Below are 5,657 nucleotides of genomic sequence, written 5' to 3' on the forward strand. Positions count from 1 at the left end.
AAATGGCTCTTTTATGAGATAAAGGTATTTGGCCTGGTGTTAGAAGAATGTGGGTTAGAGGTGATGTGAGCAAATTTTCAGTGTATATTGGAAGACAAAGCTAGTGAGACTCAAAAGAATGCATATGGGTTTATGAGAGGAAAATGACTCTAAGATGACTCCTATATTAGTTGGCTTGAACAGTTATGCACATAATCACATCATTCACCAAAGGAAAATAAAAAAAAAATTGAGATTGAAAGTCCACCCTATGATCCATTCTGCAAGTATGCAAAGGGTAAGAATATGCCCTAAACAGCCCAAGAGTCAATGTCTAGGAAAAGGAAGGAATTTCAGACATTACACAGGAACATAAAGAGACAGGAAAAGGAAATCATGAGAGTTCTGTGACCCTCAACAATATGTGAATAATAATTTCAAGGATAAAACAGAGGTCAAGATCATCAGCTGATGCTGAGAGGCTAATGTGGTTGGAAAGAAATAAGGAGGTTGTTGATGGGAATATGGCAATCAACTGTTGAGAAGGTAAGCCTAATTTGAGTGGGTCAAAGAGAACTCAGAAGGTAAGAAAATACAACTGTGTCTTGTCATGTCTATGTGGAGATTATACCAAAGAAAGGATCAAAAGTATTTGTGAAGGAAACATGAAGAGAATCAGGCCTCAGAAAAGCTGCTTTGCAATGAGTGCTGTGACAGTTTGTCCTCCCTTTTCCCAGGAGGGCGCTTTAGATTAAGCAGCATAAACTACTTTCTCACAGAATCCCTGCACATCTGTGGAGGGTAGCCCAAAGGTGAGTTTTCCAAGCAACACTCATGTTTAACCTGAGTTTCAACCTTTAGCAGTTGAGGCTCCATAAGGAAAACCATCAAACACTTTTCTTCTAAAACAGCACTATTGGTGACTGATAGTAAAAATATAAAGTAGCACGACTTGGCTTAATCTCATCTTTAGAACTGAAATGATTTAGGGCTGTACATGTTGTCAAAAGTTAAATGTGCCACATTATAAAGCCTTCCAGCCCGGGTTCAATTTTCCAGCCACCCACATAAAAACCAATGGGAGAACAAAAAAGTGGTGAAAGTGCAAGTGTCTGGTGTTTGTTTGCAACAGCAAAATGTTCAAACCCACCACAAAGAATGAGAGTGAGAGTGAGAGAGAAGGAGAAAGAGAGAGAGAGAGAGATGAAGACATTTTATTTTTAATCTAAAAGGTTTTCATTTCTATATTTAAGAACAAATAATACCATCTAATGTAAAAGTTGCTGTATTATAGGCAATTTATTTATAGAAGATGAAATAAAATTTCATTTATTCCAACAAGTATCATCAAATCAGATACCTCAATGTTTGAAAAGCCATATATTTTTAGGAATACTGATACTTAAATTAAGACTGTTTTTTTTTTTTTTACTAGCTTTATGCCAAATTTGTCTCTTGCACAGCAATGTCGAGAATTGTTTCACTAATACCAACTAAATGTGTTTTTAATTGTGTTATAATAAACCTAAAAATCTTGAGGGAAGAATGATGCTATCAAAATATAATTGTTTCAAACTTGGAAAATCAACCATTTATCCCCAGTGCAATGTTTATTGGCTGATAGATGGTTTATTTTCATCTTCATTTGAGAGCACGAGGAGACACATCCTTGGTAAAAAGTTCTATTATCATTATCTCCCATTTTAATCACAAACATCTGCTTGGTGTTTAGTTCCTCATCTAAGAAGAAAATGGAGCCATTTCAAGAGCCAATAAATCTGTGTGAGATAGGCTTAAACTCCCTCCAGAATCATCTGGCCCTCCAACAGGCATGCTGAGGAAGAGCGCCTACCACATTGGGCAAGTCACTTTTGAAAATTTGCTTGGGGTAGAGGGTCTCTAGAGAATACTTTGCTCAGAAAAGAATTAGTTGTCAACTTTCAGCTCATAGTTTATCACAGAAATCAGTCCTATAAATAAGGAATTGTCTGTGATGGGAACTAGAGAAGAAAGTTAAAACAGATTTATGGATTATACATATCCAGCTACAGCTTTGAAGGGAACTTATACCTGAATTCCATGCATAAATGCAACCTTGAGGACACCTATGAAGAATATCACCACCTTGGGCTGGATACATAGCTCAGCAGTTAAGCTACTGGTTTGCAAAGCTTAAGGGACTGGGGTGAATTCCCCAGCACCTATGTAAAGTCTGAGGCACAAAGTGGCTCATCAATCTGAAGTATGTTTGTGGCAGCTAGAGTTTTTGGTGTAGCCATTCTCTCTCTCTCCCTCCATCTATCATCTATCTATCTATTTATTTATCATCTATTTATCATTTATATATCTATCTATTATCTATCTATATCTCCCTCCATCCATCCTTCCTCTCTCTGTTTCTCTCCTTACAAACTTTTTAAAATTTATTTTTATTAGTTATGGACATACTTAGTATGTAAACAATACATGTTGGTACCATCCTTTCCCTCACCCCTGCCTCTTTTCCAAAGAGGCCCTCCTTCTTGTGGATTCAGGTCATTGCAGGGCAGTAGTCAGTTACTGAGGAGAGGCAATGTCTCTGCACATAATGTCCCAACTTCTAGTTCTAAAAATCTTTCTGCACCCTCTTCCACAAAATTCCCTGAGCCATGTTAAATTCATTTTAAGTCTACTTCAGTGATGGGCTTTTATGAGCCTCCAAATCTCTGCTTTGGTAGGGGTTGAGTGTCCTCAGTGTCTATATCCTTCACCCTTGTGCTGATATCAGTTTCACCAAGAAAGCAGCGCTCTTGCTCATTTTCCTAATTCCTCTGTGGTTTCATCTGGGGCAGGAATGAAGTGTGCTGGCTCATTTATCTCCTCAGGTCCTGTTCCCATCTGAAAAAGAGAAGCAGAATCTCCAACAGAGAGTGAGGTCAGCACTGGCTCATAATTAATTTAGAGACAATATGAAGGGTGTAGACCCTCTTGTAGCCCAAGATTAGTGTGAGCTTGACAATTGAAAGCAGAATCATTATCTGGATATGATTCTGACTTATGTCCCAGTTCCAGATATGGTTTCCTTTCTACTGAGTGGATCTGTTAGCTGTTAGCTTATGGAGGAGCAGTTGGTTACCCACCATGGCTGTGTGCCACTATTGCACTTGTGTGAGCATCATGTCACATTGTTTGCTTCTGATTAGCTTAGACCCCAAGTTGCTCCTACAGATGTTTGCCACTTTATCCCAGTAGCTCATGCAATGCTTTCTAGCACTAGATGGGCTCACTGTCCCGGAAGTGGCTCTTCCAGGTTCCAACCAGGCTTTCTATGGTTTGTGTCAAAAGAAGAAGAAGAAGAAGAGGAGGAGGAGGAGGAGGGGGAGGAAGAAAGAGAGAGAGAGAGAAACAAGAGGAATTTAAGGTTAGGCTTCATTGCACCCTCTCCAGGGTCCTTGGATTCAGGTGTTCCCCCTAAAGTCCTGTTGAGGGTTCAACTTTTTAGTTTATCTTCCAGGGTATAGGATTCTATGGTACCAGTGCAATTTGGGTTCTGTATTGTGTCCCTTCCACCTTTCCCCTTTCCCCAAGCCCTACTCTCCCTGTTGTCCAGGCCTCTGGATGCCTATCAGGTATGTCAGCAATTCCATCTGATCCAGGTTAGGGGCCACGGGTGAGTGAGTGCATGCAATGATAGTCTTCTGTGATTGTGTGAGTTCACTGAATATGACTTGTTCCTAGTGTGACTATTTTCCTGCACTGTATATTATTTTTATTTTTATTTGTTTATTTATTTATCGGAAATCAACAGACAGAGAGAGAAAGAGGGAGAGAGAGAGAGAATGGGTATGAATGGGTATGCCAGGGCCTCCAGCTACTGCAAATGAAATTCAGATGCATGTGCCCCCTTGTGCATGTGGCTAACATGTGTCCTGGGGTATCGAGCCTTGAACCGAGGTCCTTGGGCTTCACAGGCAAGCACTTAACCACTAAGCCATCTCTCCAGCCTTTATTTTTTTTTAACTACTGAGTAAAATTCCATTGTGTAGATATACCACACCTTCATTATTCTTTGTCCAATGATGGGGACCTGGGTTGATTTCAGTTCTTAACTATTATGAATTGAGAAGTTATAAACACAATTGAATAAATTTCTCTGAACTGAGACATGAAACTTACAGGGTAAATGCTCTGTAAGGGAATAATTGGGTCTGTTGATATCTCTATATTTATCCTTTTCAGGAGTCTCCATATTGATTTTAATAGTGGTTGTACTAGCTTACATTTCTACCAACAATGAATGAGGGTTCTTATTTCTCCATAGTCCTATGGGGAAAATTCATAGCACTAAGTGCCTTCATAACAAAGACAGAGGGATCCTAAATTAATAACCTAACAGTCCAATTAAAGACACTGACAAAATAAGAAGAATCCAACTCGAAGAGGTCCAAATGGAAAGCAAAAATAGAGCAGAAATTAATGAATTGGAAACTAAGCAAATTAAAACAAAACAAAACAAAACATAGCCCTCTTTGCTTAATTCTTGTTTGAGACAACATTGTACCATCCACCTGCCTTTAATATCTCTTTCTCTTACTGTGTCCCTCCTTACACTCACAAAAGGGTTCAGAATTCTGTTCTATAAACCTTCTCCTTTGATCATGAGCCCCTTCCTGGTTAGTGTCACTGAGGTCTATAATATACAAGGCCACTTCACTGGTTAACAACTGCCTTAAATCATCCTGTGGACCTACTAAAATGTGGAAGCCATGCCATAGCAAATTGCTGTCCTCTTCCCCTTCCTCATCATATCCTGGTAAGAATTCATTGGATTTGACCCCATTCCATTTTGCTACCATTTTGTTTGGGCTGAAAATTTAAGCTGGGCCAATTCAACTCCTCTCTTTTCTTTTAGGATTGAAAAGCCAATTCAAGAGAAGAAAATAGCTGTCTGATTAAGGTGAAAGGAAGGCTGTTGGATAAAGCATAAGAAATGAACGAACCTAGAGAAATTAAACTCTTGTCACTTACAGAAAATAGGACTGAGAAACTGTCAGTGAGGAAAACAGGACTAGAAATCCAAGAATCCACACTTGACCACCCATGACTACCTTAAGGGAGAAATATCTTGGGCTCACCATCCTACCATCATTCTCCTCGAAACTAGTGTTTTCTTTTCTTCTCTTTTTTCCTTTCCTTTTCTTTTCTTTCGTTCTGATTTTTTTTTTTTTTTTGAAATAGGTTCTTGTTATAGCCAAGGTTGACATGGAATTCACTATGTAGTCTCAGAATGGCCTCAAAGTCACAGCAATCTTCCTACCTCTGCCTCCCGAGTACTCAGATTAAAGGTGTGAACCACCATGACCAACTTTTTCATTTTCTTTTTTTAAACTATAGTTGTTTTTCCTAGGTTTGAATACAATTCCATGTATCACTACAACATGTTATGTTTACTTTTGATATCTTAAGTGTGTTTCTATATGCAATAATTTTTAATTGAATTAGCACAAAATATGATTTTCAGTGATCTGAAGGACTATCATGTATTGTTCATTTTCTGGCATTTGAGATGTCTATAAAAGGATCTAAATCCAATCACATGTTTTGTCAATTCTGTTTCAGTGGGAATCTTGGCGTACTAGCAAAAGCTTGAATCCCAGGTATCTTCTGGGACTCTAAACACTTATCTCAAATTTGAAGGT

This window comes from Jaculus jaculus, chromosome 11 (genome assembly GCF_020740685.1).
Source record: "Jaculus jaculus isolate mJacJac1 chromosome 11, mJacJac1.mat.Y.cur, whole genome shotgun sequence".
Lineage (NCBI taxonomy): Eukaryota > Metazoa > Chordata > Mammalia > Rodentia > Dipodidae > Jaculus > Jaculus jaculus.